Source organism: Chiloscyllium plagiosum, unplaced genomic scaffold (genome assembly GCF_037043375.1).
Source record: "Chiloscyllium plagiosum isolate Xiang-an unplaced genomic scaffold, Cpla_swu_hap1 HiC_scaffold_28, whole genome shotgun sequence".
Classification (NCBI taxonomy): Eukaryota; Metazoa; Chordata; class Chondrichthyes; order Orectolobiformes; family Hemiscylliidae; genus Chiloscyllium; species Chiloscyllium plagiosum.
The window spans coordinates 52,581,727-52,605,546 of NW_028270166.1; the positions used below are offsets into that span (position 1 = coordinate 52,581,727).

The following is a 23,820-nucleotide window of genomic DNA, read 5'->3' on the forward strand; positions in this document are numbered from 1 at the left end:
TTATCCCTCCCCACTTTAATCTCCCAAATAAGCCTCTTGCTTTGCTCTGTATCTGGGGGTGGTGTGTTTCAGGTAGAGGAAACTGGAAACTGACAGGATGAAGTGAGATTTGGGAAGAGAAAGGGGTTTGAGTGACAGACCTGGGCGTTTATAAAGCAGGTCTTGGCCGTCAGACTTCCTTTTGCTATGTGAATGGAGCCCAGAGGGTGTCAGGCTCTCTCTGACGGCATGCGTGTGTGTTTGTGTGCGTGTGTGTGCGTCTGTGTGTGTGTGGGGGGGGAGTACTGCTGGAAGCTCAGTTCCAGTTTTGAACCTTTACCAACTTGTCCCCAAAATAGACCTTGTCTGAAGTGAACCCCAGGAGCAGTGTTCATGCCTCATGGGAGCGAGGGAGTGTGAGAAATCAGTGAGAGAGAGAGCTGGGACCCACAGTAGTGGTGAGTATCACCGTTTCAGACTGTGTCTTTCCTGAACTCCTGCCTGTCTCTGTCTGATTTCCCATTCTCTTTCTCACATTATCACTTTATGTCTCTTTGTTTCTCACTTTGTGTCCCTGTATCTTTCTCTCAAAGCCTCTCCTCCTTTCTCTCTTTTGGTCTTTCTGTCTTTCCCTCTTGCGTCTCTGCCTGACACACTCTGAACTCTTTATTTCATTCTCCCTCTGTCTGTCCGTTCCCTCCAGCCGTGTCTCCCCCTACCTCTCTGACTGCATTTTTTCTGTCCCCTGTCTCCACCTTTCTGTTCCTCCCTCTCTCTGCATTTTTCCTGCCCCTCCTCCAAATTTTTCTCTCGATCCAAAATTGCTGAATGTGACTCCCTGCCAAATGTAACTTCTCGAACTTTGTGTCATCCAATTTTGTGACCCCATACACACCCCATTTCACACCCTCGCCTTCTCTTTTTTCCCCTCAAATATTCACTCAACACGTTTCACTACCTCCCACTTTTGCCCTTGTCTTTACTCCACAACTTTGCCCCACCCTCACAATAATATGTCCCTTCCCAAAATCTTGAGTCACTCCAAAAGAATATCACCCTCTCTCAGATGTTGCACTCCCCCCGCACAAATATTTTGCCCACCATCTGCCAAATATTGTTTCATCAAATGTTGTGTTACCATCAATTCAGTAGTCCCCAAATATCATCACAAAGTTTGTCCTCCATCCCAATTTTGGCCCTTATGGGAAGACCCATGCCCTTAGTGACCAGGCCCCACAAACCTCTCCACAGATACAGCACTACCCCCGACACATGAGGCTCTGCTGGATTAGGGCCAAGCCCTCAGTAGGGTCATTAACCTTCACCATGATTTGATAAAGGCAGCGATGCCCAGACCCCGCCAGGAGCCACCTCATCCGTTCCAACCTGGGGACTATGTAATGATCAAATCACTGGGAAATGATTCTCTCCCTCCTCGGTGGAAAGGCCCATACTTGGTGCCTCTGACAGCCCCGACAGCTGTCAAACTGAAGGGAAAACCTGATTGGACACACAGACCTGCTGCAAGTGAACTCCGCCCCCAAAAGACAACAACCAGGAAGCACAGCAAACGACAGCTCCACACCCCAAGGAAAGCTCCAGCTAACCGCCACAGTCATCACCATCTTTATACTCTCCCTGATCATCCTGCCACGGGATGACTGGAACCAGGATCATGCAGTGAGACACCTTACCGTTCGCGAGTCACTGGTCAATACATTCCTCTGTGTGACCTGTGTATATGCTCAGAGGGTCAGCCAGAGTAGCTGTTGGGTTTGTGCTCATGTCCCCATGCACTCCCAAGGGGGCATTCCCCTGAGACCCTTCCCTTTTAATGAATCAGACAATGCTGAAAGGTGGGTGGGATGGGTCAGGTCCCCTGAAGTGACCACTCTCAGTCTACCACCGTGAATGGGATCTTACAGAGGTAATTCTCCAGCCTGCTGGAAATCCGCAGAGTACCCATTAAACAATTTTCAGAGATGGTTCTATCCCTCATACAATCTTCCCCATGAACCCCCGGCCCTACTCCTCACAGACACTCCCGGACAGGGCACACCCATCGGATCGATCTGCCTCAAAAGCAGCCATCCATCCGGATGGAATGCTGGCTGGGGCCGGTGCGCCAACTCCTTGCTCCTCACCCCGCAGCAAGTCAGTCCACAGCAGAGGGCAGGATACTGAACCTTCACATCCCCAACAGGAGCAGGCAAAACCCCACTTTCACCACCACCTGGACAGGGACCCAGACCGACCGCCTGAGAACCTATAATGGCACTTACTTTATTTACAGCCACAAAGCCTCCCCTTGGTTCCTGTTATCCTGGACCAGGAACTGCTATGTTGGGTACGTGGTCCCATTGTATAACATTCCCAGTCTCCTCCCTTCACGAAGCCACCGTCTCGCAGGAAGTGAACCCCCAACACCCTTGACCAGATTCTCTCTGTCTGTTCACCCACCTATGCAGCCATTCGATTGGAAATAGAAGCCCAGCTGCTGGCCATCCCCTTGGAGGAGGTAGCCAATGCCACATCCAAAGCACTCACCCAGTTGAATGCAGAAGTTCTTGCCGTTCACACTGTGGCCCAATAAAACAGGTCTGCCCCTGGATTATCTGCTGGCAGAGAAAGGGGCACATGTGCCCTCATCGGCTCTGATTGCTGCAGTTACATACCCGGCCCCAGTGGGAACATACTAACTCAGCCCGACATATCCAACAGGCTGCCGCTGTACTGCACAACCCAAAACCAAAATGGGACCCATGGAACTGGGCACGCTCCTGGCTGGGTTCCTGTGGCACGGCCTTGCTCCAGGGTCTCATAGTCCTCATTCCTATCATTGTCATTATTGCAGTTCTTGTCATGGCTATTAAAATGTGCTGTCTGAGCTTGTGCTCAATGCTTCTACCCCCCTGCCCTGACCTTACCACCCAACTAGTGAAGGTCCACAGGGATAAGAACTTTGCCCCGACACGGAATATGTGGTTTCAGACTCAGACTCCGAATACTACCCCACTGATTCCGACCCTCCCCCTGGCTCTGGCTACATTCCCCCCTTCGCCTCTACCCCTAACTCAGCGCTTCCCTGACAAAACCAAAAAAACGGAATTGTCGGAGAAAAGATAAACCACTCTGCCTGCCCACTATTTGTTCACAGAAACCATGTCTGTTCTTATCTGAACAGAGCATACCATAATCCATCAGCTTGACTACAACCAGCTGAGGAACTAAACAGCAAAACCAGACATTACCTAAACAGCTTCCAGATTGAAGGAATACACTCCTCAGATGATCTGATAACAGGCTTCCTACCTCACAATAGCATCACCGCTCCTGCAGCCCTGAGGGCATCCACAGTGCCCTCACGTACTGAAGCCCCACAAAGTCTCCATGGACTGAGTGGCACCCAGATACCTGACAAGAATACGCACCCCCCTGCAGGCCCATTGGAACCAGGATACTGGACATTAGCACCTGCTCTCGCAGAGGAACGGAACCTCCTGTTATAGTTATTACCTGATTGCTGTGACCGGCCAGCTGATTGTTTTCCATTGAATGTAATTTAATTCATATTTTCTTGTAATTAACAGTACACTACTGTAATACGATAAAAATTGTCTGTATCTGCAGCTTGGGGAATAGATTCCTAACATAACTGAGCAAAGTGTCCATTTTCTGTCAGCCTGGTCAACTCTCTTTCCCATGATATCTTACAAACACACACACTCCCTTTCTACCTCTCCATCACAATTCCTCTGTCTGTCATCTTTCCCCGCCTCCCCATCAGATGCCCCAGACCATCCCATCAGTTTAAACCATCAATGCTGTAACGTTTCGAGTCAGGTTTACAAAATGACAGGAACTACAACATTTCAGAGACAGAGATTTAAATCATAGAAACTTCTTTTAATTTTCTTTTGTGGGACTTGGGCGTCACTGGCTGGCTAACATTGACAGCCCATCCTTATTTGCCCTGGAGAAAGTGGTGGTGAGCTGCCTTCTTGAATCACTGCAGTCCCCTTGCTGTGAGTTGACCCACAATGCCGGTAGGGAGGGAATGCCAAGATTTTCACCCAACAACTGTAAAGAAATGGCGGTATATTTCCAAGTGAGGGTGGTGTGTGGCTTGCAGAGGAACTTGTAGGTGGTGGTGTTCCCAAGTACCTGCTGCCCTTGTCCTTCTAGACGGATGTGGTCGTGGATTTGGAAGGTGCTGTTGAAGAATCTTTGGTGAAATTCTGCAGCGCATCTTGTAGATAGCACACACTGTTACCACTGGGCACCGGTGGTGGAGGGTTTGAATATTTGTCGATGTGGTGTCAATCAAGTGAATTGTTTTGTCCTGGATGGTGTCAAGCTCCTTGAGTGTTGTTGGAGCTGCACCCATCCAGGCAAGTGGGGAGTATTCCATCACATTCCTGACTTGTACCTTGTAGAGAGTGGATAGAATTTGGGGTGTCAGGAGGTGAATTACTCGCCACAGTATCCCTAGCCTCTGACCTGTTCTTGTAACCACTGTATTCATGTGGTGAGTCCAGTGAGTTTCCGGTCAATGGTAACTCCAAGGATGTTGACAGTGGGGGGAATTCAGTGATGGTAATACCGTTGAATGTCGAGGAATGGTGATTAGAGTGTCTTTTATTGGTGATGGTCATGGTCTGGCATTTGTGTGGCGTGAATGTTACTTGCCACTTGTTGGCACAAGCCTGGATATTGTCCAGATCTTGTTGCATTTGAGCACAGATTGCTTCAGTATCTAAGGAATCGTGAAAGGTGCTGAAAACTGTGCAAACATCAGCGAACATCCCCACTTCTGACCTTATGACAGAGGGAAGGTAGTTGATGAAGCAGCTGAAGATCATTGGGCCTAGGACACTACCCATTTCTCCTGCAGAGATGTCCTGGAGCTGAGATGTCTGACCCTCTACAACCACAATCATCTTCCTTTGTGCCAGGTATGACTCTAACCAGTGGAGTGTTTGCCCCCATTACCTATTGATTCTATTTTTGACAGGACTCCTTGATGCCAGACCCGGTCAAATGCAGCCTTGATGTCAAGGGCTGTCACTCACGCCTAACCTCTGGAATTCAGCTCTTTTGTCCATGTTTGAACCGAGGCTGTAATGAGATCAGGAGCTGAATGACTTTGGCCAAACCCAAACTGGGCATCACTGAGCAGGTTGTTGTTGAGCACGTGCTGTTTGATAGCCCTCGACAAAAGTGAGGAGTGCAGATGCTGGAAACCCGAGTTTGGATCAGAGTGGTGCTGGAAAAGCACAGCAGGTCCGGCAGCATTTCACTCCTTGGATGCTGCCTGACCTGCTGTGCTTTTCCAGCATCACTCTGTTTGATAGCCCTGTTGATGGAGAGTCGGCAGATTGGGTGGTAATTAGCCGGGTTGGATTTGTCATGCTTTTCATGTACTGGAAATACCTGGGCAATTTTCCACATTGTCAGGGAGATGCCAGTGTTGTAACTGTGCGGGAAGAGCTTGGCTAGGGGAGTGGTAAGTACTTCAGTACTATTGCCAGAATGTTCTCAGTGCCCATTGCCTTTGCAGTATCCAGTGCCTCAGCCATTTCTGGATGTCTCGGGGAATGAATGGAATTGTCTGGAGACTGGTATCTGTGAGGCTGGGGACCACTGTAGTAGCCTGAGATGGACCATCTACTCAGCACTTCTGACTGAAGATTGCTGCGAATGCATCAGCCTTATCTTTTACACTGATGTGCTGGGCTCCTCCATTATTGAGGATGGGGATATTTGTGGAGCATCTCCTCCAGTGAGTTGTTAAATTGTTCACCACCATTCACCACCATTCACGATGTGGAAGGACTGCAGAGCTTAGATCTGATGCGTTGGTTGTGGGAGCACGTAGCTCTGTCTATCACTTCCTGGTTATGCCATTTGGCATGCAAGTACTCCTGTTTAGTACCTTCACCAGGTTGACACCTCATTTTTAGGTCTGCCTGTTGCTGCTCCTGGCACGCCCTCCTGAACTCTCCATTGAACCAAGATTGATCCCTGGCTTGATGGTAATGGTTGAGTGGGGGATATGCTGGGCCATGAGGTTACAGATTGTGCTGGAGTACAGTTCTGCTGCTGTTGATAACCCACAGCTCAATACCCAATATTGAGTTGCTAAATCGGTTCAAAGTCTGTCCCATTTAGCACAGTGATAGCACCACACAGCAAGGTGGAGGGTATTCTCAATGTGAAGGCGGGACTTTGTCTCCATAAGGGCAGTGTGGTGGTCACTTTTATCAATACTGTCATGGACAGAGGTGATTGCAGCTGGCAGATTCGTAAGGGTGAGATCAAATACATTTTCTGCTCTTGTTGGTTCCTACACCATCTGCCAGAGACCCAGTGTAGCAGTTATATCCTTTAGGACCCGACCAACCCGATCAGTAATGCTGCTGCTGCTGAGCCACTCTTTGGTGGTCGACACTGAAATCCCCCACACAGTATGATATTTTGCCACCCTCAGTGCTTCCTCCAAGTGTTGCTCAACATGGAGGGGCACTGATTCATCAGCTGAAGGAGGACGATAGGTGATAAGCAGTAAGAGGTTTCCTTGCTTCTGTTTCACTTGAAGCCATGAGACCTCATGAGGTCCAGAGTCAATGTCAGGGGCTCCCAGGGCAACTCCCTCCTGACTGTATGCCACTGTGCTGCCACCTCGGCTGGGTCTGTCCTGCCAGTGGGACCGGACATATCCAGGGATGGTAATGGTGGTGTCTGGGTATGTAAGGTATGATCTGATAAGAATGATTATATCAGGATGTTGCTTGACTCGTCTGTGAGATAGTTTCCTCAATTTCGGCACTAGCTCCCAGATTCCAGGTTGGAGGACAGGGCTATTTATTTTTCTCCAATCACTGAGCAATGAAATTGCGAGAGAAATAGTTCCCAGCACATGAGTGAAGATGACAGCCTGGGATAGAGAGAATGAGACAGAGAGAAGTCGGACAGATACACAAACATGAGGGCGGAGGTGACTGTGTCCCAACCTTTGCAGCCTCTGGTTTCTAACCGTGTGTGTGATGTGCTTCTGTTGGAATGCAGTGAGACTGCGTGTGGGATCTTCCTTCATTCGATAAGGGGTTGCACAAAAGATTCTGGCATAAGCTAAACATACGGGCCATGTATTAGCATGGATACAGGATAGGTTAACTGACAGGAAGCAAGGAGGGGGGATAAATGAGTGCCTTTCTAGTTGTTGATCAGTGACGAGTGTTTGCCTCATTGATTAGCATTAGGACCACAATCATTCACAATTTATAGTTAGTGTCAATGTTTGCGGATGACATGAAGGTGAGTGGTAGAGTAAAGTGTGCAGAGCACTCTGAAAGTTTCCAAAGGGACATCGATAGTTCAAGTGAGTGGGCAAAGGTCTGGAAGATGGAGGACAATGTGAATAAATGTGAAATCATCCAATTTGGAATAACTGTGAGAGGGACTGTTTCGGAATGGTGAAAGAAACCTGCAGCATGATGCTGTGCAGAGGGACCTGGGGGTCCTTGTGCGTGGATCAGAGAATGTTAGTCTGCAGGTGCAACAAGTAATTCAGAAGGAAAGTGGAATTTTGTCTTTCATCGCTAAAGGGATTGAGTTTAAAAGCAGGGAGGTTACATTGCAGCTGTATAGGGTGCTGGGGAGGCCACACCTGGAGGACTGTGTGCAGGCTTTGTTTCCATACTTGAGAAAGGATGTACTGGCACTGGAGGTGGTGCAGAGGAGGAGGTTCACTAGGTTGATTCCGGAGTTCAAGGGGGGTGGCTTATGAGGAGAGACTGAGCAGACTGGAATAATATTCCTTGGAATTTCCTAGAATATTGGGGATGGTGGGGTGGGAGTGGAATAGATAAGATAGAAGTAAACAGGGTGTTTCCACTGGCAGGTGAAACTGGGACAAGTGTGCATAGCCTCAAAATAAGAAGGAACAGATTAGGACTGAATTGAGAAGGAAGTTCTTCACCCAGAGGGTTGTGAATCTGTGGAAATCCCGGCCCAGTGAAGCAGTTGAGACCTCCTCAGTGAATGAGTTTAAAGTTAAGAGAGATAGATTTTTGAACAGGAAAGGAATTAAGGGTGATGGTGAGAGGGTGGGTATGTGGAGCTGATGCCACAAAAAGACCAGCCGTGATCACACTGAATGACGCAGGAGGCTCAAAGGGCCAGACGGCCATTTCCTGCTCCTCATTCTTATGGTCTTATGGATTTAAACATTAACCTCTTCTGGGGGGTTGTGTGTATGTGTGGGGTGGGGGGCGGTGAGGATGGAGGTGTTAGGGCAGTGGGGGGTGAGGGTGGGGGTGTGTGTGTGGCAGGGGTGGGGGCGGTGAGGATGGAGGTGTTGGTGGTGGGGGAGGGGGTTTGGGGGTGAGGGTGGAGTCCTGAGCCTCTGAAGCTTTTTTTCAATCATTGTGGAAGGGTTGGATTATTACTTCAGACAGTGCTAAATGGAAGTTGCAGGTGCCACTCAAATGTAGTTTATTGGTCAGCTGAGGCTAATGGCGGCGGTGGGAGGTGCGCGGAGAGGGTTGGATTTTCCTGTCTCTCCACCAGCCGTTTTCTTTTCTGTAATTCCTCTCGGAATATCTGGGAGAGACTCCACTGGGACTTGTCGCCATTTTAATGGGGAGGTGGGTGAATGGTCAGAGGGGATCACAAGACCCGTCATCTCCCCCACAACATGTCCCACTCCCTCCTCCTACCCTTCTCAGTCTATCTGTGAGGATTGGGGGATGAACAGAAGGAATTGTTGCTATTGACTGGGATCTTATTACTGTCTCTGGGGTTAGGGGGTGGGGTTTTGGAGTAGGCTCTGGGACTGAGGAGGGTCCTCAGCATTGCAAAGGGGCAAGAAATACAGGACCTGCACAGCCCCCACCTCACCACCCTCCCACACCGCCCTGCGCAGCCCCCACCCCACCACCCTCCCCTGCCGCCCCACTCCCTTTTGGCCAACGTTCAGGATGATATTAACCCACTCCATCAACGATTGGCCATTTTTTCATTTTGCTTCTTGTGGGATCCTGCACAGCAGGGATTGTGGGGGCGGGGGGGGGGGTGAAGATGGGGTTGTTGGAGTGAAAGAGGGATGGGGTGGTGGGGGGCTAGGTACGGGATCTAGAGGGAGGGTGTGAGGGTTTACTCCAGTGTTCAGACCCAGCCCAGCTCCAGGTTGAAACGGGAGGGTTTAGTATTTGCTGGTGGCTTAGTGGGGATGGGGGGTGGGGGGGGAGTGCTGTTTTCACATTACAGTCTGTGGGATCTTGCTGTGTGGGGATAGACTGCAGCCATTTCCTTTACAGTAGCAGGGAGCAACACTTTTCACATTCAGGAAATTCAGGAGGTGAGGGCAAGGGGTTCTGAACGTGGATGGTGAAGGTACAGAAACCTTCAGTTTCATTCACCATGGAGTGGGGGAAACTGGGGACAGCTGGTGGGATCCAGCTGTGCAGAATACCCTTCACTCCAATGTCAGCCCCTCTCTGTGGGGGCACTGGGGAGGTGGGGGGGTTGGTGAGTGGATGTGGGCTCTGACAGGTTGTTGAAGGAATGCCATGGCAGTCCTGCATTCAGCTCCCTATGGGATCTTGCAGTGCACTCCCTCGGCCTGCAGCTCACCCTCACATGTTACGTTAGCCTATCCATCGGACCCCAGGCTGAGGTCACTGATGGTCTGATAGTGTTTTGGGCTGCACCGAGCCTCCATTTCCCCCATAGCTCTGACCCTCCCACCACCTCCCGTCATCCCCACACTCTCCGAGACATGGTGCAGAGATTGGAGCACAAGGCAAACGTGAGGCAGGAGAGGGCATTTCAATCAAAACATGTGTGGAATGGAGAGAAAGAGAGAGAGATTATCGAGAGGAAAGGGAAATCTGACCAGAGATGAGGTGTGGCTGGGACAGTGAAAGAGGAAGAGGGAGAAGGGGTCAGAGAAGGAAAGACATTGATTGATTTGCGAGAACAGGAGGAGAAAGCTGAACAGAGATGGACAAGTGGATAGGGTCAGACAGAGGGAGAGAGGAGTGAAAGAGAGAGACAGGGACACACAGATCGAGAGGTGCCTGTACCAGGGAAAGGTTCCTCATTAATATTTAATATAGAAACTGCACTAATCCCAGATGGAGTGGACACGGGGGTGGCGCCCTTTGAATGGGAGTGGGTCAGGGGAACATTGGTCTTATTTCTTGTGCTTTTCGTACCCCCTGGAGTGTCAGAGAACCAGCTGGACAGGGCAGATGAAACCCAATGGATGGTGGGGGCTGGGGGCGAGTGGTGGGAAAAGGGGGAGAGGGACACAAGTTGTGGTGAATGACTCTCCACCACTGAGTCATTGCCCAGCCCCTCAGAAAATAAACCCTGGGGGCAGTCAGAAAGCATTTGCCCCTAATCCCATTTGAAATCTGTTCCTATTCTCTGGGTTTAAGATCAGGGCGAGGTGCTGATTAAACATAGAGACTTTGGAAGTCAGTCAGTGATGGGATCTCATTTGTTTCTCCTCAGTTTTGTTTCAGAACATCTTAGCTTTGATTTGATCAATTTCCATCTCTCTCCTGGGAGGATTTCTGAGAGACTGAACCTTGGACACTGAGGGAGACAAAGACTCTGGCAATGGGAATGGGGGTGGTGTGTGGGGAGGGGGAGTTGGGATGATGGGAGACAATAAATATTTCTGACCCTGCTCCCCTCAAACAGAAACACTGGGACAGTCCTGAGGCAGTCTGAGTAACCTTCCCGTTCCCGATCCATGTATTTAATATCAGGGGCTGTGTTGGGAGGAGCCTGTCAGATTGTGGAGGCAGCGAGCGGTGGGATCTTGCTGTGCTTTTGGTGCAGGAGTTTGTGAAAAACTAATTAATTTTCATTTCTCTCTCAGTCCTTCCACCCCCATTTGTTTCGGGAGGTGAAACACTGGATGATGCAGAGACAGAGAGAGAGACAATTATTATAAACTGTCCCATCTCCTGTCATTCATTTACACACAAACACACACTCCTGGGGGAGAACAATTGTGGGGCTCAGGCAGTCTCCGGGGTTTGTACCACAAGGGGGTGAACTCTGGGGGGGTAGAGGGTGTGGGAAGACAGAAGGGCAAAAAGGGAGTTGCTGCACAGTCTGATCCCACAGATTTCACTGCCTCCTTCTCTCTCTGCCTCCATATTCCCAGCTGCCTGTCCCTCACGCAGCTTTCTATACATTCTTCTCTCTGCCATATCCTTCACATCTACCCCTGCCCACTCTCTCACCCTCTCCCCAGGTTTTTCAGGAACTGATCTGTCGTTCAGTATTTCCGATCTTTGGCCTTTCCCGCCAACCTCTCTCTGCCCTCTGTGATCTTGCTATTGCTCCCTGAGGGTCATTTGAGCCACATCCCCCTCGTTCTCTGTCCCTCTCCATCGCTCATGCTCAATGGTATCTGTTTGCCTTTCTCCCCACCGACTTCTTTCTCTCCTTGGGTTTCCATAGATTCCCCACAGGATGGAAGCAGGCCATTCAGCCCATTGATTCCACACCAACCCTCTGAAGGACAGCCTCCCCAAACCTTTCCCATCTCTGTAACCTTACACTTCCCATGGCTTGTCCACTTAATCTGCTCATCTTTGGACTGTGGAAGGAAACCAAAGCACCCAGAGGAAACCCAGGCAGACACAAGGAGAATGTACAAACTCCACACAGACGGTCATTCAAGGCTGGATTTGAACCTGGGTCCCTGGCACTAAGGCAGCAGTGTTTACCACTGAGCCACCGTGCATCTCTGTCTGTCTGTGTCTCTCTGGCCATTCGGTTTATCTAGAACCTTCTCTTTTGGTGATGACAATCATACTCAGCTCTGCCACGAGACTCTCTTGAATATATTTGATATTACTCGTATTTTCCACCATGAATCAGACACAAAATAATTATTCAATTCCTCAGCCATTTCCTTTTCCCCACAACTATCTTTCCAGCCTCATTTTCCAGTGATCCAATGTCCACTTTTGCCTCTCTTTTGCCCTTTATATATCTGTAGAAACTCTTGCAGTATTCCTTGATATGTCTGGCTAGCTTACCCTCATAGTTCATCGTGACCGTCCTTATATCTTTTGTTGTTGCTCTCCATTGGTCTTTGCAAGTTCCCAATCCTTTGGTTTCCCACTGCCCTTCCCCAAATGATCTGTTTTCTCTTTTACTTTTATGCTATCTCTGCCTTCCCTAGTCAGCCATGGTTGCCTCTTCCTCCCTGTACCAGGCTTCTTTCCCTTGGGATGAATCTCTGCTGTGTCTCCTGAGTTATTCCCAGAACCTCCTGCCATTGCTGTTCCACTGTCTTTCCTGATACACTCCTCTCCCAGTCAATTCTACCCACTTCCTCTCTCATGCCTCTGTAGTTGCCTTTATTCAGCTGTATTCCATTACCTTTGATTCTATCATCTCCCTCTCAAATTGCAGAGTAATTTCAGTCATATTATGATCACTGCCTGCTGAGGATTCCTTCACCTTAAGCTCCCTGACCAAGTCTGCCTCTTGCCTGTAAGAATCTGTGTTCCAGTTTATATTATTGAACATAGAACATTACAGCGCAGTACAGGCCCTTCGGCCCTCAATGTTGCGCCGACCTGTGAAGCCCATCTGAAGCCCATCTAACCTACACTATTCCATATGTCTATCCAATGACCATTTAAATGTCCTTAAGGTTGGCGAGTCTCCAACTGTAGTAGGTAGTGCATTCCATGTCCCTACTATCCTCTGAGTGAAAAACCTACCTCTGACATCTGTCCTATATCCATCACCCCTCAAATTAAAGTATGCCCCCTTGTGCGAGCCATCACCATCCGAGGAAAATGTTTGCACTGTCCACCCTATCTAACCCTTTAATTATTTTATATGTCTCAATTAAGTCACCTCTCAACCTTCTTCTTTCTAATGAAAACAGTCTCAGGTCCATCAACCTTTCCTGGTCAGACCTTCCCACCATACCAGGCAACATCTTAGTGAATCTCCTCTGAACCCTTTCCAAAGCTTCCACATCCTTCCTATAATGCGGTTACCTGAACTGTATACAATACTCCAAGTGCGGCTGCACCAGAGTTGTGTACAGCGGCAGCATGACATCATGGCTCTGAAACTCAGTCCCTCTACTAATAAAAGCTAACACACCAAATGACTTCTTAACAACCCTATCAACCTGGGTGACAACTTTCTATGTACATGGACACCAAGATCTTTCTGCTCATCGACACTACCAAGAATCTTACCGTGAGGCCAGTGCTCTGTATTCCTGTTGCTCCTTCCACAGTTAATCACCTCACACTTTTCCGCATTAACTCCATTTGCCACCTCTCAGCCCAGCTCTGCAGCTTACCTGTATCCCTTTGTAACCTACAACATCCTTCGGCACTACCCACAACTCTACCGACCTTAGTGTCATCCACAAATTTACTACCATCCAGATGACCTCATCCAGATCATTTATAAAAATGACAAACAGCAGTGGACCCAAAACAGATCCCTGCAGTAACCAGTAGTAACTGAACTCCAAGATGAACATTTCCCATCAAACACTATCCCCTGTCTTCTTTCAGCTTGCCAATTTCTGATCGAAACTGCTAAATCACCCTCAATCTCATGCCTCCGTAGTTTGTGCAATAGCCTACCATGGGGAACCTTATCAAACATCTTACTGAAATCCACATATACCACACCAACTGCTTAACCCTCATCTACCTGTTTGGTCACCTTCTCAAAGAACTCCATAATGCTTGTGAGGCACGACCTACCCTTCACAAAACAATATTGACGATCCCTAATCGAATTATTCCTTTGTAGATGATTATAAATCCTAACTCTTATAACATTTTTCAATACTTTACCCACAGCTGAAGTAAGGCTCACAGGTCTATAATTGCCAGGGTTATCTCTACTCCCCTTCTTTAACAAGGGGACAATGTTTGTTGTTATCTCTGGTTTGTTACCCGTGCCACGTGATAGCGAGGCATGGAATAGAGAAAGACATCAGCTGATCTCGTAGCTGCAAGGATGGTGCAGGAGGGAGGGTTTCAGGTACTTGGATAATTGCGGCTCATTCTGGGGAAGGTGGGACCTGTACAAACGGTCTTCACTTGAACCAGAGGGGTACTAATATCCTGGTGCTATTCGGGTGGGTTTAAACTAGCTCAGCAGGGGAATGGGAACCTGAGGTGTAGTTGCAGTGCACCGGAGGATGATAGTAGGAAGGAGAGGGACAGGATTTCAGGGTCACAGGAATGTGCTGGCAGACAGCAAGCTGGTTTGAAGTGTATCTACTTCAATGCCAGGAGTATCCGAAGTAAGTAGGTGAGCTTGCAGAATGGATAGGTACCTGGAACTTCGATGTTGTGACCATTTCGGAGACATGGATAGATCAGGGTGAGGAATGGGTTCCAGGGATTTAGATCTTTCATTAAGAACAGGCAAAGCAGTAAAAGAGGGGAAGGTGTGGCATTGTTAGTCAAGGATAGTATAACAGTGGCTGAGAGAACCTTTGATGAGGACACATCCATTGAGATAGTGTGGGCTGAGGTTAGAAACTGGAGAGGAGAGGTCACATTACTTGGAGTTTTTCATCGGCCTCTGCAGAGTTCCAGGGAGGTGGAAGAGAGGATTAGCAACATTAATCTGGGTAGGAGTGAAAGGAACAGGGTGATCAGTATGGTGTCTTTAACTTCCCCAACATTGACTGGAAATGCTATATCTCTAGTACCTCGGATGGATCAGTTTTTGCCCAATGTGTACAGGAGGGTTTCCTGACCCAGTATGTCGAAGGGCTGACAAGAGGGGAAGCCACACTGGATCTGGTGCTTGGTAATGAACCAGGCCAAGTGTTTGATTTAGTTGTAGGCGAGCACTTTGGAGAGAGTGACCATAATTCAGTCATGTTTAGTTTAACGATGGAAAGGGATACGTACATGCCACAGGGCAAGAGTTATTGATGGGGCAAGGCAGTAATAATGCGATTAGGCAAGAATTAGGATGCAAAGAATGGGGTAACAAAATGCAGAGGATGCAGACAATGGAAACGTGGAGCTGGTTTAAGGATCGGATATTGTGTGTCCTTGATAGGTATGTCCCTGTCAGGCAGGGGGGAAGTGATAAGGTAACGGAACCGTGGTTTACAGCAGAAATTGTTAAGCAGAAGAAGGAGGTTTATGTGTTGATGAGGCAAGATGGTTCAGATGAGGTGATGGAGGGATACGGATCAGTTGGGAAGGATTTAAAGAGAGAGTTAAGATAAGCAAAGAGAGGACACGAGCAGTGTTTAGCAAATAGAATAAAGGAATAAAAGGATGTGAGGAATAAAAGGATGATTAGTGTAGGAATAGGGCCAGTCAAAGACAGACGTGGGAAGTTGAGTGTGGACCCTGTCGAGATCGGAGAGATCATAAATGAACATTTCTCATCAGTTTTCACTCAGGAAAAGGAGAATATTGTAGAGGAGAAGAATGAGGTACGAGATATTAGACCAGGAAGAATCGAGGTTAGTTACAAACAGGTGTCATCAATTCTCAAAGGAACGAAAGTAGACAAGTCCCCTGGTCCGGATGGGATTTATCCGAAGATTCTCTGGGAAGCTAGGAAGGAGATAGCAGAGCCTTTGGCTTTGATATTTGAGTCGTCATTGTCTACAGGTTTTGTACCAGAGGACTGGAGGATTGCAAATGTTGTGCCCTTGTTCAAGAAGGCAGTAGAGATGATCCAGGTAATTATAGACCAGTGAGTCGTACTTCTGTTGTAGGAAAGATTTTGGAAAGGATTATTCTAGCAAGCAACAATTTGATTTCAGATGGTCAACATGGTTTCATCAAGGACAGGTCATGTCTCACAAGCCTCATTGAGTTTTTTGAGAAGGTGACCAAGCATGTAGATGAGGATAGGGAGTTGATGTGGTATGCATGGACTTCAGTAAGGCCTTTGATAAGGTCCCACATGGTAAGCTGTTGGAGAAAATGCAGAGGCATGGGATTGGGGGTGATTTTGGAGCTTGGATTAGAAACTGGCTCTCTGAAAGTAGGCAGCGAGTAGTGGTTGATGTAAAATATCCGGCCTGGACTCCAGTTACTAGTGGTGTGCCACAAGGATCTGTTTTAGTGCCACTGTTGTTTGTCATTTTTGATAAATGACTTCGACGCAGGCATAGGTAAATTTGCAGATGACACTGAAGTCGGTGGGTAGTGGATAGTTTGGAAGAATGTTACAGGTTCCAGGGGACTTGGATAAACTGCAGAATTGGGCTGAAAGATGGCAAATGGAGTTCAATGCAGATAAATGTGAGGTGATGCACTTTGGGAAGAATAACAAGAAGGCAGAGTACTGGGTCAATGGAAAGATTCTTGGTAGTGTGGATGTGCAGAGGGACCTTGGAGTCCATGTACATAGATCTCTGAAAGTTGCTACCCAGGTAGATAGTGCTGTTAAGAAGGCATACGGTGTGTTAGGTTTCATTGGTAGAGGGATTGAGTTCCGGAGCAGCAATTTTATGCTGCAACTATACAAAACGCTTGTGCGGCCACACTTGGAATATTGTGTACAGTTCTGGTCGCCATATTTTGGGAAGGATGTGGAAGCACTGGAAAAGAGTCAGAGGAGATTTACCCAGGATGTTGCCTGCTCTGAGGGAAGGTCTCATGAGGAAAGGCTGAGAGACTTGGCTCTGGTCTCATTGGAAAGAAGAAGGCTAAGAGGGGATTTGATAGAGACATGCACGATGATCAGAGGATAAGATAGGGTACACAGTGAAAGTCTTTTTCCTGGGATGACGACGCCAGCTTGTGCAAGGGGGAATAACTACAAATTGATAGGTGATAGATTTAAGACAGATGACAGAGGCAGGTTCTTTATTCAGAGAGTGTTAAGGGTATGGAATGCCCTACCTGCCAATGTACTTAACTCCTCCACATTATGGAGATTTAAACAATCATTGGATAATGGATGACAATGGGATAGTGTAGGTGGACGAGCTGAGAATAGCTCACAGGTCAGTGCAACATCGAGGGCCGAAGGGCCTGTTCTGTGCTGTATTGTTCTATATTCTGTGTTCCATTTGTTATCCTCCAGCCTTCTGGCACTATTCCTTTCGACAATGGTGACATCAAGATCAAAGCCAAAGGCTTGGAAATCTCCTCTCTTACTTCCCAGAGAATCCGAAGATAAATCCCATCTGGTCCAGGCGACTTATCTATTTTCAAACTTTCTAGAATTGCTAACACCTCCTCCTTGTGAACCTCATTCACCTCGAGCCTTGTAGCCTGTATCTCAGTATTCCCCTCAACAACATTGTCTTTTTCTAGTGTAAGTACTGACAGATATTCATTTCATGCTTCCCCATTCACCTCGGACTCCATGCACAACTTCCCACTACTATCCTTGATTGGTCCTAATCTTACTCTAGTCATTCTTTTATTCCTGGTGTATCAGGATGGTGTGTGTTATGGGATGTTACTGCATTGGAATAGTGCCTGAACGAAGTTGCTGTATCTGGTCAGTTATGTTTTCCAATAGTTACGTTATTCTAAATTCTGTTTTGTTTTGTTAAACTCTCATGTTTAAATAAACTCTGTTTTGCTGAAAGTTGAGCGGCCTGACCAGCTGCATTACACCTGGAATAGAGATATAGAATCAAAGAGATGTACAACATGGAAACAGGCCCTTCGGTCCAACCTTTCCATGCTAACCAGATATCCCCACCCAATCTAGCCCCACCTGCCAGCACCCGGCCCATATCCATCCAAACCCTTCCTATTCATATACCCATCCAGATGCCTTTTAAATGTTGCAATTGTACCAGCCTCTACCACTTCCTCTGGCAGCTCATTCCATACACATACCACCCTCTGTGTGAAAAAGTTGCCCTTTTGGTCTCTTTTATATCTTTCCCCTCTCACCCTAAACCTATGCCCTCTCATTCTGGACTCCCAAACCCAGGGAAAAGACTTTGTCTGTTTATCCTATCCATGCACCTTATGATTTTGTATTCCTCTATAAGGTGACCCCTCAGCCTCTGACACTCCAGGGAAAACAACCCCAACCTGTTCAGTCTCTCCCTGTAGCTCAGATCCTCGAACCCTGGCAACATCATTGTAAATCTTTTCTGAACCCTTTCAAGTTTCACAAGATCTTCCCAATAGGAAGGAGACCAGAATTGCATGCAATATTCCAACAGTGGCCTAACCAATGTCCTCTACAGCCACAACATGACCTGCCAACTCCTGTACTCAATACTCTGACCAACAAAGGAAAGCATATAAAACGCCTTCTTCACTATCCTATCTACCTGCGACACCACTTTCAAGGAGCGACGAACCGGCACTCCAAGGTCTCTTTGTTCAGCAACACTCCCGAAGTATATGAGAATATCGATTTCACATCTGTCTTTAAAAGAGTAAAATGCTAGGGTCTAAGCTACTGCCTTCAAATATTTTAAGGTGGGCTGGCCTGGTCCATAACAATGTGTTTCTGTGTGTTTGTGTGTGTCTGCGTCAAGGCCTGTTGCACATCTGCACCTCAGTCTGTGTCTGTTTCTGTCTTTGTATGTGTATGAATCTATGTCGGTCTGCATGTTTGTGTGTGTAAATGTGCCTGTGTGTGTCTGTATGTGATTCTCTCTCTTGAACTGTGTGCGTTATCTCAGTCGATCTATCTCTGCGTGTTTGTAGTTATAAGTGTGTGAGGTAATGTATATGGATGTGTGTATTAGTGTATGTCTCCGTATCTGTGTGAATGTGTGTGTATGTGTGTCTTTGTCGGCCGAACTGTGTTATGTATCTGTGTGCACATTCAATGGTCCTTTTGATGTTTATCTCCAAATGTGTGTTTGTATGTGTTTGTGCAGCCTGTGTCTCTGGCTGCAATGGCACTGGAGGAAAGTTTGAATGAATTGATGAATTAAAAAGTGATGAATTAAAGGCTGAGTCTCTCTTGCTCCCTTCCTGTGTTTAATGTAATACAATGCCACCCTCTGGTGGCCTCGACATGCCACTACAAAAGTGGCCGATATTTTCCTTCAGACAGAGCATCACAGCTTGTGAATCTCTCAGGTTGCTGGTGTCTCGTTCTTCAAACAATGTCTTTGGCGACACAGAGCAGTTTTGTCCGACTGATGTTGCATCATTGATGTGAGCAAAAGGAGACAACAATGGGTGGAGAGGAGAGAGAGGGAGACATTGTGAGAGTGAGAGCTGGAAATGGAGGGAGAGGAATCAAGGGAGAGAGATGAATCCTGCTGATGCCAGGTCAGAGAGAGTGATCCTGAGGTGAAGGTAAAGGACAAAGTGACTGAACCCCAACTCCTGAACTCGGCCCCGGTTCCCTTCCCTTCCCTAAGGACCAGGACTTGGGTCGGGTCTGTCTCTCTCCAGTTCAGCTTCTTCAACACAAAGATAAACAATAAAGCAGTTTGTTCCACTGCTTGGCACTTCTTAATGAACATTTTCATTATTTACAAATTGAAGTTACAGATACAGTCAGTGAAATGGTGCCTTTTCTCACTGGCTCCCAAGTTGTGAGAAACATTGAAATGTGTCCCTGTAACACCCTGTGGGATAAGATTGGATAAACCAGCACTACCCTCAGTCTGTTACCATAGCAACAGGCTGCCTCATTGCTGAAACATGGAACTGAAATGAGAAAATCCTGGATGGATTGATTAATAAGCGAATTTGATTGTTTGATGAATTTGGGTAAAGGGATATTTCAGCACATTCTTCAGCTGCTGTCTGAATTTAGTCTGGGTCGCAGCGTAAATCGCGGTGTTAGTGCAGCAACTGAGGAGCTGCAGCATGAAGCCTAATTCCTGCACATAGGCATCTAGATACACAGAGTCATATGCCAGACTATACATTCGGTTCCATATTGAATACAGCATTAACATTGACCATAACAGGATGAAATTGGCCGAGATCACAAACAATAAAACAATAGATTTTTTTCGGTGTTGTATTTCTTTATCATGGTGAGTGTCCTCATTGGTGTGAATCCGGAGCCTCCTGCGGGCTCTGCAAGTCACCAAAATGTGTCTGATGGTGAAAACATTGAGCAGCAGAATCAGGAGAAATGGGAGAGTTGGTGTTAGAATGTGATGGAGGAACTCGATTGTGACCCAGACACGAGAAGATAGAACACCGTTCCTTATGTAACAAAACCAGGGGGAGTTCGCCAACCGATAACGACCCGTGAGCATGAAATACCAGAAAATGTTCTTTAAACAGCTCAGCACAGTCACTGTTCCCAGAGCCACAGCCGCCGTTTTCTCACTGCAATATTTATTTTTCAACTTCTGGCAACAAATGGCCACAAATCGATCAAAGGTGAAAGTGACGGTGAACCAGACAGAACAGTCAGTGGCTGCATAAAGCAGGACGCCGTGGATATTACACACGGGGATGTCCCACAGGAAATAAAACTGTTCCCGATAAACGTTGGGAATGTGTCTCAATATCAGGTCGAGGATAATGACCAGTAGATCCGTCACTGCCATTGCCTCCAGGTAACGCCTGACACATGGAGACAATCCACAATCTTTATAAAGCAGGACGAAGATTGTCATGACGTTAACTGTGAGGAAGGAAAACCAACAATTTATACATCAGCCTGATGGACATTTTATAATTGATTGAGATCAGAGTGAGATTTTCAAAATGAAATGTTCAGAGATTTATTGATGTAGTTGTAGCTGGAAAAACACATGGCAAATTCCGAATTACTGACAGATAGGTGATGTAATACAGAAGAAACCTTCCCTCCCTAAACACACAGACACACATCCACAAGAACAGATGGTTTCTAGAACATTCCCAGAACACTGGGCGGCACGGTGGCACAGTGGTTAGCACTGCTGCCTCACAGCGCCAGAGACTCGGGTTCAGTTCCCGCCTCAGGTGACTGTCTGTGTGGAGTTTGCACATTCTCTCTGTGTCTGCGTGGGCTTCCTCCGGGTGCTCCGGTTTCCTCCCATAGTCCAAAGATGTGCAGGTCAGGGGAATTGGCCATGCTAAATTGCCCGTAGTGTTAGATATAGGGGTAAGTGTAGGGGAATGGGTGGGTTGTGCATCGGCGGGTCGGTGTGGACTTGTTGGGCCAAAGGGCCTGTTTCCACACTGTAATGTAATCTAATCTAATTCCCAAACACGTGATTACTCGAGAGCAGACAGGTCATTGCTTTACAGCTCCTAATATGGAGAATAAACATTGTTGTCCTGAAGGATTCTCTCCCAGTTCCTCAAAGACAAATGGACGCTGGTGGTGGACTACTTTTTAAAATGTCCTTCCTTTTAAAACACGAAGACTCATAACCTCAGGTTGGTCAAATGTTGTCAATACAATTAAATTCAAATTCAATTGGTTTTTGATATCCTGGGCATAACTTCAATTAATTGGATAAATTCAAATCCGGTTTCATTAACCCAAAAACACAACTCGAAGCCTTTGGTTACATTTTCTCAATTCTCAGCACTCTCTGCAGATGTCACCTAGTCACAGGCACATGGGCTATGAAACTCTCTCAGCTCAGAAATGCACCCTCCTTCTTGTAGTGACCAAACACTCTTTCAACTTCGTAACATCAATCCTTGCAGTATATTCCCCTCTTACTCCTGGGCTCTAACGTTCTTCACTTACCTGTAACCAAACATCTCAAATTCTTCTGAAAATTGAAATATTCCAGTTCCACTGTTCTCATTTGTCAATGTCAGAAACAACATTCTCCACAAACCCCAGCAGATTTATCAAAGATAATTTCCCTTTTGTGAATCTGGGCTGACTCTGTTAAGTTATACCATTATTCTCCAATTATCCAGTTATCACATACCTTACAAACATGCTAATACTTTCCTCACAACTGATGTCAAGTTATCCACAATTTTGTTTTCTGTTTTCCCTCTGCACCGTGTTTTAAATATTTGCAGCCACAGCACCTACTCACTACGGTCCTGGATATTTCCCAGAATCGGAAGAGCTTTGAAGAACTTTGACTTCTCTCAAGACTCAGGGAAGTGCCTCATAGAATCAAGGAATTTACAGGATGAAAAGAGGCCATTGACCCATCATGTCAATACCGGCTCCTAAAAGAGCTGTCCAGCATGCTCTGTCTGTAGCCCCATCTCCGCAGTCCTCGAAATTCATTACTCATTTGGTGCAGCAATTACCACACTTCAATGTAATGTGTTTTTCAAGTAATTCCTTTTCAATAATTCTAATTTCCTGCACTCACTCATCTTCACTGGTCACTCTGTTCCCTAATATTTCTGGAAGATTTTCTGTTCCTTTCACTGTGGAGACAGAACCAACATATTCACCTCATGGGACAGAGATAGCCTGAATATCTCAGAAATGGCATTATGGCACCTGAGGGATATGACACCTATTCTTTTAGAATTAGAATCCCTACATTGTGGAAACAGGCCCTTCGGCCCAATAAGTCCACATCGACCCTCCAAAGTGTAACCCACCCAGAACCATTCAGCTATTGTATATTTACCCCTCACTAATAACCAATCCAATGGGCAATTTAGGCCAATTCACCTCTGTTGCACATTTTTGGATTGGAACTTCCAGAATCAAACCAGTTCACTTCATGGTCCATATCAGCACAGTCCTCTCCCTGGTGTGACAGGTTCTGCTGAAGCAAGCGACACAGCTCTGTGACCTCCTCATTGTCTAATCAAACTGGCGTCACACATTGCACCTGGAATAGGTACAACATTGGAAAATATTCCTGGAAATCCCAGAGAGGAGATTGTAGTGCCCTGCTCCCCACTGTTTACAGAGCTTCCCTTCTGTGCAGTCTCTGCTCCATTTGTTAGCCGTGTTGAAGACCCCGATACACTGTGAATGCCCTGCCCACACCTTGTACAGAGTGGGTTCACCAGACCCTCAGCTCTCCCTGAATGAATGCAGCAGCTGGTACACAAACCTGAGGAAACCATTTACAGAACCTTCACTGTTGTTCCAGTGACAGGAGCAGGTCAAATCCACATATACATGGCACACCCACTCTGTGTTGAAAATGCCTTCGTTCTCAGATTCTTGTCAGTTGCTGATGAACTGTTACATCTCTGCACAGTCCCACTGACCCGAAATATTAGCAGTTCCAGTCTCCATAGAAGTAGTTGACAATCGCACCATTTTCTGTCCCTCAGTCACGATGACAGCAACACCACTATTGCATGGGGAGGTGATTAGAGAATATGGGGAGGCGATGGTCCAGCCTGTGATCTATTAATCCAGGGACCCAGGTAATAACCGAGACCTCGGATTTGATCCCACCGTGGCAGATGGTGGAATTTGAATTCAATCAAACATCTGGAATTATGACTCAAATGAAACTCTGAAACCATCGTTTGTTGTCAGGAAAACCCACCTGGCTCCCTAATGTCCTTCAGGGAAGGAAATTTACCACCTTCACCTGGTCTGGCCTACATGTGACTCCAGACTCTCAGCAATAAGGTTGACACTTGTCCTTTGAAATGGCCAAGTCAGCCACTCAGCTGGATCAATCACTACAAAGTCTCAGAGAAATGAAACTGAATGGGCCGAGGCACCTTCAGTTGGTCAAGAAGGCAGCTCAGCAGCATCTTCTCAAGGGCAATTGGCAGGGGAAATAAACGCTGGCCCAGTCTGTGATACCCATGTCCCATTAGTGAATATAAGGAGATGAGCACACTCTGGGAAGAGAGGCAGAGGGGACATAACTCAGTTTAAACAGCGACTTGGAATGATTTTCAAGAGTATGGGAAAAGGCGAAAAATAAATGAGATTAATGCCACATTTTATTTCCATCCCAGCCGATCAGCAATCCCTTTGTTTGCTCCTTTT

General features: G+C 47.0%; 1 long non-coding RNA gene across 1 annotated transcript; it reads left to right on the forward strand.

Annotated features, from left to right (window-relative positions):
- On the forward strand, positions 1 to 18,460 carry LOC148142756 (uncharacterized). The gene is made up of 3 exons (XR_015751937.1): positions 1 to 72; positions 339 to 437; positions 18,138 to 18,460. It is a non-coding gene; the product is annotated as an uncharacterized LOC148142756 (long non-coding RNA).
- Positions 18,461 to 23,820: the final 5,360 nt, after the last annotated feature.